Source organism: Macaca nemestrina, chromosome 8 (genome assembly GCF_043159975.1).
Source record: "Macaca nemestrina isolate mMacNem1 chromosome 8, mMacNem.hap1, whole genome shotgun sequence".
NCBI classification, from domain to species: Eukaryota; Metazoa; Chordata; class Mammalia; order Primates; family Cercopithecidae; genus Macaca; species Macaca nemestrina.
In genome coordinates, this window is record NC_092132.1 from 98,444,741 (window position 1) to 98,455,265 (window position 10,525).

At 45.0% G+C, this 10,525-nt stretch overlaps 1 long non-coding RNA gene across 3 annotated transcripts in view; it reads left to right on the forward strand.

Moving 5' to 3' along the window:
- LOC105496915 (uncharacterized) overlaps positions 1 to 9,649 on the forward strand; it is a 58,172-nt gene extending 48,523 nt beyond the window's left edge. For 2 of the 3 annotated variants that reach the window (XR_011606533.1, XR_011606535.1), the window contains exons 4-6: positions 1,423 to 1,460; positions 5,931 to 6,030; positions 9,463 to 9,649. This is a non-coding gene — a long non-coding RNA (uncharacterized lncRNA). The remainder of the gene's footprint in view (positions 1 to 1,422; positions 1,461 to 5,930; positions 6,031 to 9,462) is intronic. The other variant, XR_011606534.1, reaches the window with a different exon arrangement.
- The last annotated feature ends 876 nt before the right edge of the window (positions 9,650 to 10,525 follow it).

Genomic DNA, 10,525 nt, shown 5'->3' on the forward strand with positions numbered 1-10,525 from the left:
TAGTTCAATGTATTTTTATTTTTGTTTGTTTGCTTAAGTTTTAGAAAATTTCAACTTTTAATACAGATTGAAGGGTAAATATGCAAGTTGGTTAGATGGACACATTGCATGATGCAGAAGTTTAAGGTATAAATGCTCCCATCACCCAGGTAGTAAGCATAGTACCTAGTAGGCAGTTTTGCAGCACACATTGCCCTCCCTCTCTTGCAATACTTAGTAGGCCCCAGTGTCTGTTGTTTCCATCATTGCGTGTATGTGTATTCAATGTTTAGCTCCCACTCATAAGTAAGAACATTCAGTATTTGCTTTTCTGTACTTGCATTAATTTGCTTAGAATAATGGCCTCCAGCTGCATCAGTGTTGACGCAAAGGACATGATTTTGTTGTTTTATGGCTGTATAGTATTCCATGGTGTATAGATACCACATTTTCTTTCTTTAATCCACAGTTGATGGGTGCCTAGGTGATTCCATGTCTTTGCTATTGTGAATAGTGCTGTGATGAACATAAAGGTACAAATGTCTTTTTGGTAGAACAATGTATTTTTCTTTGTGTATATACCCAGTAATGGGATTACTGTGTCAAATGGTATTTCTGTTTTAAGTACTTTCCTGCTTTGAGTAACTGAATTAGCTTCTTGAAGAAATTCTTAGAAAGAGGCAAAACCCCATAGGCAAGGTGTTTGGATCAGCAGACAAAGGCACAAATCATTCACTACCAGTACCACCATCTGATGTGATAAATGCACAAGAAGGTACTATGAAAACTTTAAAGCTCCCTGCAAATATTAACTCAGTGAGACTGGCCAGAAACCTGGAATCAGTAGTCAGAGCCTACATCTGGATTTGATGGCCAGAAATGAAGACATATGCTATATACATATTTGATTATTAATGTCTGTCTAGCTCAGAATAAAAAAATACCCTTTTGAAATTATCAAATCCCAGGGAAATATGTTTTATCTCCCTGAACCAATGGCAGTTCATTCTCTCGAGTTCAAATGGTTTGGGACCAAGTCTGTTTCACACATAAATGAATACTCCAGAAAATGTACCCAGGAAAACTTAAGATATATATGACTCTCCACAAAGCCTCTAACACAGCATGGGTGACAGGCACAACAGTCTGACTTTCAGGTTTGCAAAATTAGCAGAAACATCCACAAGAGTTCCAGAGTATGAGATTGTCCAGTGAGAGAAACTGCCTGCCAAGATTCTGGAATGATCTCTTTTCTCTCTCGGTCAAAGAGTATGTAATGGAATTAAAAGTCATATACACTTTTACTCAGGCAAGGAAAAGGTAGCATCTCATTTTTTATAACTAACTGGCTCTCTCACCACCCTCCACCATGATGGGACACCAGGGGGAGCTAGAATGAAACCCTTTCAATTTTCCATTTAATATTGTCTCATTCTCTTACAGTTCAAAGAGTCTCTTAGCAACTGGCTCTGTCTCTTCAGGTAAATATTCAGCCTTTCGGGTATCCATGGTGGTGGCCCAGGCAATGGGCATATGTAATGGAAGAAAGGGGTTTTGGGTCTGCATGAGTTCTTTGAGTCTTCACTAATTTCTGCTCTAGAGCCACCAACTGACTATGTTTCCTGGTGCCTGGTGGATTCTGCTAAGGTGTGCCTGGTGAGGTTGTATTTACTCTCTTTTCTGGGTCAGTGCCTAGTGGGGCTGTGGGCCCGTTCCCCACAACCCCAACCCCAAGTCTCTTCCATGGCCATGTCTGTTTCCTGGAGGGCTATTTGTGCTATGGCCTTTGCAGCAAGTTCACACCCATTTACCATAGTGGCCCCTGGAAGCAGGTGTCAGCTCCCAGCAGAGCTGGTGATCATGAACCTCCTCTGTGGCCTTCAGGGCCCTAGTATGCTAATCAGACTCCCTCTGCCCTGCCATAGCATGTCTTGCTCTGTGATCGCAGCCCCATCCGACCAAAGTTCAAAACAGTGAACAGGGGAACATGCCCTCTGCCTTTGGCTTTCCCCTCAGCCCTAACTCCTCTGAGAGATTTCAGCCTGGAGTGGGAGCCACAATACCCCTGCACGGTCTACCTGCCACTCTCTCCCACACCCTGCTGCACTAGTCAGACATCTTTTTAAAATAGTTTTATTGAGATATAGTTTAAATACAATTCGCTCATTTAAAGTGTACAATTTAATGGTTTTAGCATATTCACAAAATTGTGCAACTATCACCATGATCAATTTTAGAACATTTTCACCAACACAAAAAGGAACCCCATACCCATTAGCAGTCACCATCCCTTTTCATTCTAACCCCCAACCTTAGGGTACTATGAATCTACTTTCTGTCTCCATCAATTTTTCCAACAATTTGCCTATTCTAGGCTAGGCATGGTGGCTGTCACCTCTAATCCCACTACTTCAGGAAGTCAAGATGGGATCTCTTGAGGCCAGGAGTTTATGACCATCCTGGACAATGTAGTGAGACTCTGTTTCTACAAAAAAATAAAAAACATCAGCAGAGCGTGGTGGTGTGTACCTATAGTCCTAGCTACACAAGCAACTGAGGTGAGAGGATCCCTTGAGCCCAGGAGTCTGAGACTGCAGTGAGCTGTGATTGTGCCACTGCACTCCAGCCTGGGCTACAGAGTCACAATCTGTCTCAAAAAAAAAAAAAAAAAAAAGTAGAATTTCAGAAGGAAATAATTTAAAATATTAGTACTTTCAGGTCAGTTTGTTAACGGAGTAATGATTCTGTATTAAGAAGATTATCCCAGTGAGTCCTGACAAAACATCCTGTTCTAGAGATGAGAAGACAGAGGCTTACCCGGGTGAGAGGGGGCAGTGCACTGCATAGGAGGATGCTCACTGTGGTGCTGGGAAAATGGCCACAGAAGAGACCCCATCGAGGTCCCACAGCAGAGAAAGGCTGAATTGCTGTGCTGATCGGCCTCCCTTCCAGCTGTGTAGGACACTGAGGCCCCGGGTCCCAATCTGCTTGGCTATGGGCGCGTCTTCCTCAAGACAGCATGGTAGGGAAATGTGCCCAAGAGCATAATTCCCTGTCCTTTTGGGGTAAACGGCGCTACTACTCATGCTGGTGTGTGAGACTTGGAGATGGTGTGGAATCACAGGCAGGCCACCTGTTACCAGGATACCTGGGACAGAAGTCAAAACACGGTAAAATAGTGAAATACAAAAATAATTATGGCCTGAAGTGAAATAGTATAAAATAGTGTATTTTTTGATATTCCTATGAATATGTGGAGCAGAGACTTTGCACTTGGTCAAGAACATGGCTGGGCAGTGAGGTGGCATTGAGGAGTGTAGTGTGATGAGTTCCTCACTGGGTTACTTAAGGGCATTATGTCCACTGCTCAAAACTTGTATGCTGGTCAGTGAGCCAAGGTCACTGTGCCTAGCCAAGAAGCAGGTGTTCCTGGGAACCCGAACATCCCAGAGAGTATCTGAGAGCACAGCAAAGCAAAAAAACGTACTGCTCAAACACAGTATGCAGAGCCAGAACATCAGCCTAAAAGCAGTTTAGAGGTGGGAGGCAGCACAGGTCTCTAGAGCTGTCCTGCCGCTATCCAGGGATGCCCTGCGTGTAAGTCCCAATGAACTCATCTAATGCTCAAGCTGAGCTTGTCTGAGTCAGTCTTTGGGCTAACAGCACCTTCTCAGTTTGTGGGGGCACATTACAGTCCCAAGATTTTCTTGTAATAGGGAGGACATGGGGCCCAGATGCTTGTGGGAGAAGAAGCGCAACTCCCTCCAGCAGCAAAGCCCTGGGATGGAGGAGGTTAGGGAGGCATCTGGGCCCCAGGGTCCTCTCTGGCTGTCTCCCCAGAGTGTGGAGTCCTCTCTGCACCCACACTCACCAGCAGCCTGCATGGTCCTTGTTGGCAGTGAGGGGCCTCTGCCCTCATGGAGGGGAATATAGTAGAGGACCTCACTGAGCAGCTCCTGCTGTTCTCCTGCATGGAGATCTGTAGTAACAGTTCCTGCAGCAGAGTAGGACACAGAGAGCCCTGCCTGCCATTGTCCAGGCTGTTTATGCACACAGATCCTTGTATGACAAGGACTTCTACCTAAGAAGGAAGGAAATGACCACCTGAGGGTCAGGGATTCACTTTGGAGAAGATAAGAGCAGCCCAGCACTCACCTTCCCACCCTGCCAGCCAGGATCTGGGGTGTTAGCATGACATGACCTTGAGGATGACCCCTCTCACCCACCTGATCCTGCCCAGGGCAGACCTCCCCTCACATCCCCTTTCCCCTGCCTCAGGCAGAGGGGTGTGGGCTGCCCAGGCATGCTCACAGTGATGGCTTATCCTGGACTGGCCTGCCCTGGCTGCCTGTGTTTCCTTTGGGGATCTCCTGGAAAATGGCCTGTGGTGAGGGCTGAACCCACATCTGTAGCATCAGGAAAGGCTCTCATGCCAGGGTTTCCTGAGGCTACAGCCTGGATAAGTCAGGCTACAGCAGGATGTTTTCTTGAACATCTCTGGCCAAGTGAGCTGGGGAGGGAGCTGTTTCTAAATTATTGGTGCCTGATCACTGGATTCCAAGTTCTATTGGGACCTATTGCCAAGGAAGTGAGGTCATTTCCTGAGTTTACCTTACCTGGCCCTTCCTTTGATAAGACCCCAGGTGCTCCTCTTGGCTGACTTCTCACCTCCTACCCTGGTACCTCTCCACATCTGTGCACAATTACAAGAAGATCACTTCTCTACAGCTACTGTGGAAGGCCTGGGTATAGCCAGGGTCCCAGCTTTGAGGGACAGGCCTGGGTTTAGACCCAGCTTCTCCTTACTACTTATGTGACCCTGGATAACCCACTGTGCCTCTGAGGGTCTCCCCAGGTTTGCCCCTGCACAATGAGGATCATTCTAGCACCTGCTTCCTGGGGCTGTCCTCAGGCATGTGTGAGATGATGCTATGAAGCCTGTGGTTTGCACTACTGGGTATGTGCCAGAGGAAATGAAGTCATTATACAAAAAGATACTTGCACATGCATGTTTATAGCAGCACAATTCCCAATTGCAAAAATGTGGAACCAACCCAAACACCCATCAATCAATGAGTAGATAGAGAAACTATATATTCCATTTGATGAAACACTACTCAGCCATAAAAAGGAATGAATTGATGGAATTTGCAGCAACCTGGATGGGATTGGAGACTATTATTCTAAGTGAAGTAACTCAGGAATGGAAAACCAAACGTCGTATGTTCTCACTCATAAGTGGGAGCTAAACTATAAGGATGTAAATGCATAAGAATGACATAATAGACTTTGGGGACTCAGGGGGAAAGGGTGGGAAGGGGGTGAGGGATAAAAGACTAAAAATCAGGTTCAGTGTATATTGCTCGGGTGCACCAAAATCTCACGAATCACCACTAAAGAACTTACTCATATAACAAAACACCACCTGTTCCCTGAAAATCTATAGAAATAAAAAATAATTAAAAAAGAAACCCTAAGCTGGCATCAAGTGTAGCCAATGCACAAAATTAGAGAAAAAATAGAGCAAGAGGGTGACGTAGCCTGGAATGCTTTCCAGGAACTGAAAGCGTACCTGAGTTCCTGCTGTGTAATCTTGGAAATGTCACTTGCTCTCTTGAGGCCTCATTTTCCTGCCTGCACATTCTCCTGTCATGCTCCATAAAAATCTTGCAGTGGCTTCCCATTATGTTTAGATTCAGATCCACATGCTTCATCTCAGCTTCCTTAGTGGCTGCCACGACTCCCACCTCCTAGTTCATGCATCATGTATAATTCCTTCCCCATGAGTGTAGACTGGACTTAATGGCTCACTTCTAACAGTAGAATATGGCAAAAGCCATGAATGTCTCTTCCAGGATTTAGTTATGAAATGACTGTAGTTAATGTTGCACTCTCCCTCCTCTTCTCTCCATATTTATCTGTTTTTTTCTGTCTCTCTCATGTGTTTTAAGACCTAAAGAGGGCAACAGATGGAGAGGCACTCAGGGCCTCTGTGCAAACTGAATTCTTCCAGTGAGCATCCCATGAGCTTGGAAGTGCATCCTGCTGCAGGTGAGCCTCTGCCGAGACAGCAGCCCCAGCGTTGTGAGACACCTTGTGGTGGAAGCTCCCAGCTGAGCCCTGCTGGGTTCCTGAGCTACAGAAACTGTGAGATGATGAATGTTTGTTGCTGTAAGCCCCTGTGTTTGGAATAATGTTTTCATATAGTAATAGATCCCTAATACAGTCTACCTGCTTCAGAATCTGCTCCTGCCCTTCTGCCTCTCTTCTCTTCTCTCCCCGCAAGTTCCCTGCAATCACACTGGCTGCCTTTCTCACTTTCTCCCTGGCCAAACTCACTTCTGCCTTGGAATCTCTGCGCAGTTGAAGCTTCCCCCCAGCATGCCATTCCCAGACTTTTGCAGGGCTGATTTCCACTTGTCATTCTGCTTCCAGGGCAAATGTCACCTCACTGATGCCCTTTCAGATCCCCCATGAAGAGGTCTCCAGCTCTCCCTTACAGCAGTCTGATTTATTTCTACATAGCACTTGATCTTTTTTTCCCCACTTTTACAGTCACGAGCTGTATAAGGACATTTTGGTCAATGATAGACCACATATGTGATGGTGGCTTCATAATATTATAGTGGAGCTGAAAAATTCCTATTCTTTAGTGAGGCCATTGCCATAGTAATTTCATAACCCAAGGTATGACTCACGTGTTTGTGGTGATGTTGGTGTAAATAAACCTACTGTGCTGCAAGTCATATGAAAGAATAGCCCAGGCCGGTTGCAGTGGCTCACGCCTGTAATCCCAGCACTTTGGGAGGCTGGGGTCAGGAGATTAAGACTATCCAGTCTCACAAGGTGAAACCCCATCGCTACTAAAAATACAAAAAATTAGCTGGGAGTGGTGGCGGGCGCCTGTAGTCCCAGCTACTCCGGAGGCTGAGGCAGGAGAATAGCGTGAACCCGGGAGGCGGAGCTTGCAGTGAGCCGAGATCGTACCACTACACTCCAGCCTGAGCGACAGAGCAAGACTCTGTCTCAAAAAAAAAAAAAAAAGCCCATACAATTATATACAGTACACAAACCTTGATAATGGTCATTCACTACTATTTTACTGGTTTGTGTATTTACTATACTATACTTTTTATCATTATTTTAGAGTGTACTCATTCTTCTTATGAAAAGATTTAGCTGTAATACAGCCTCAGGTGGGTCCTTCAGGAGGTTTTCCAGAATTAGGCATTGTTATCACAGGAGAGGATATTTTGAGCTCAGCTCCATGCATGCTATTGTGCCTGAAGGGTTGCCAGGGAGACAAGATGTGGAGGTGGAAGTCAGGGGGATTGATGATCCTGACCCTGTGTTGACCTACTCTAATGAGTGTGTTTGTGTCTTAATTTCTTTTTTAAATTATATTTATTTTTTGTAGAGGTGATGTCTCACTGTGTTGCCCAGGCTGGTATTAAACTCCTGGGCTCAAGCAATCCTCCCAAAGTGCTTGGCCTCCCAAAGTGCTGGGATTGCAGATATGAGCCACCACACCTGGCAGTGCATCTTAATTTTTAACAAAAACACATGGAGTTCACACGCAAGCAAGCAAGCATTTACAATAAATTATTAAAGGCAATAATTAGGGGGTAACAAACCACAGTGGATGCTCAGAAGGCCAGCCCACTGATGGATGAACTCCAGTGAGTTTGGAAGTCCCTCTGGGGTGCCCATCGGTGGGGGGTAAATCTGCTGCTCTCCAGGCAATCATTCTTGGCTGCAGCTGCCCAAGTGTGGAGGAGGCTTTCAGAATCCTCAGGGGCTGAGATTCCAAGAGCGCCTCAGACGTTGCCAGTCCCTTGCTGCCTTTATGATTCTCCAGAGGGGGCTCACCACCATGATCTCAGCCACAGGGTCTCACCTGGCACCCAGCCACAGCAGGTGTTATCTCATCACCTTAGTCTAGCACACATATATTTATCACTTTAAAGAAAAACAATCTTACTGTGACTTCAATGCTCACATATGCTTATCATTTTAAAGAAGACTAATTTTGCTGTGGGCTTAATGCCACCTAATATGAGTGAATCCATTTTGAGACACTAGAAATCACAAATTATTAATATATATCAGTTGGAGACCTGTCTCAAGATGATAGCAATTGAGATTCACTTTTAGAAATAAACAAGACTGGTTGTGGAAAAAGATGACAGTGGGAACTATAGAAGCATGTAATTTATGCATAATATATATTAAGGAAAACTGTGCATACATTAAAATCATATTTTCCAAAGCATTAAATGACATAGATGAGTGCTCATATTAAGGGCAAAATTAATTGGAAATAAAAGATGATTTCAGTTTTAGGAAAACTCTGTATCTAAACAAATAAGAGCATATAGATATGACTTTGGAAGGCCAAAGCGGGCAGATAACTTGAGGCCAGGAGTTCGAGACCAGCCTGGCCAACATGTTGAAACCCCATCTCTACTAAAAATACAAAAATTAGTGGCCATGGTGGGGGGCACCTGTGATCCCAGCTACTTGGCAGGCTGAGGCAGGATAATTGCTTGAATCCAGGAGGTGGAAGTTGCAGTGAGCTGAGATTGCAGCACTACACTCCAGCCTGGGCAATAGAGCGAGACCCTTTCACCAAACCAAAAATAATAAAATAAAAAGTACACAGATATGTGGGGTGATTGTTTTTAAATTTTCTAAACTGTGCTTTTTTATGTATAATCAGAAGGATTTCATAAATGTGCTTTGGTTTGAAATGGTATTTGATTGAAGCCATTCATACCTAGCTGTGACCTGGACCAGTTCTGCTCACTGCATCCCCTCTCCACACCCTGAGGGTCCTGAGGTCAGTAGCCCTTGACTCTACGTTCTGCCCTGAATCCAGGGCAGAACAGGGGCTCAAATACTCACTAAACCATTTAACTTGGCAAGGGGCCTATTTTTTCGTGGTGTAAAATGACAAAACAAGGCCTCCTACCAGTGAACACTCCAAAAACATTGACTCTTACAGAATTTGGATTCGATCTAACAGCAAGCAGGTGAAGATGTCTAAGTGTGAATGCTTGGAGCCAGGCAACGTTCATGCCATTTCCCATGTGGCCATCAGAGGGCAGTGGGTGACAGATTAGGACAAGGACATTACCCCTCCCTCATAAGTTTTACAAGGGAGCCTTCCTCAGCACATATTTTCTAACCTTAGGGAGCTTCATTATAAAATGATTATTTGCTTTTATTCTGCAATATCAGTTGGGAGCTAAATGCAAATTCACTACAAGGAACAAATGTAAGGTAATCCTCTAACTGGAAGATTGAGCTGGTGCTACATACAGACAGAGAAAAGTATGTGTCCAGCCTCACAATCTGTGCCCAGATGTGTCCCTTTCTCTACATCCATCTATCTATAAATATGTCTATGTTTTGTGTTTTGTGTTTTAGTGTGTGTGGGTTATTTTTTAAAATTAATTTTTTTTTTTTTTTTTTTTTTTACAGGTTCTCACTCCTGTCACCCAGGCTGTACTGCAGTGGTGAGATCGCTGCTCACTACTGCCTCAACTTCCTGGGTTCAGGTGATTCTCCCACCTCAGCCCCCAGAGTAGCTGAGACTACAGGTGTGCACCACCTGTATTTTTAGCAGAGACGGGGTTTCACCGTGTTGCCCCAGGCTGGTATAAACATGTCTATGCAATACCTTTTGATAATTAGATATAATATAGACATTTGCCAATCACGTTGCTGCTTTTTGATTATGTTGTAAGACAGGGAAAATGGAACTGAAACTTCGAGAGATATAATGAACATTGGCAGGATGTCTCAGTAGAAGTTTACCAAAGTGGGAATTTTGTGGTTAGCATAGACAAGATCTAATACCCATTGCCTGCTATTCTCAAAGCACTGAGTCTTCTTTTCCCCAGGGGATGTGCTAAAATCTTTTATACCCTAAAATAGCATCAGGTCAGAATAATGAAAAGTGGCTACAGCAGTGTTGAGGTGGAGATGAAGTTATGATGTGGTTGACCTGGCATCCAATCTACAACAGTTCATCACTCTGTATTATAATCCTCAGCCTCCCTCACCAGTCAGCAACCTGAGAACAGAGTCCACACCTTGGTTCTGACTGTAGCATAGGCCCCAGCCCAGCAGCGGGCATAGAACAGGTGCCAAATACAACTGAATTAATAAAACAGAGACTCATATCTAACAAACTGGATAACACACTTGAAATTGGGACTCTCCCAGGACAGCCCAGATAGGAGGTCACCAAAAACCTGTTGCTTGACATCCTGCCTAGGTCTCGGACCAGATTGCCTTCCCACAGCATCCCCCAGCCAGGAAATGTGCAGAATCTCTGCCTGCTTTGACTCCGGTTTACTTTGGCTCCAGTGATTGTCCTACAGTGTGGTTCTCCACTGTGAGTTGCAGGGGACACCTGTGACGGCAGGGAAAGCCCGTTGGCTCTCTCTTCTCCAGCCCCCTGCCGTTGCCTTGCTCTCGGTTCTGTGTACAGCCTGGTCGCGGATTCGCCTGCAATTCCCTTTGAGAGATACCCCACATT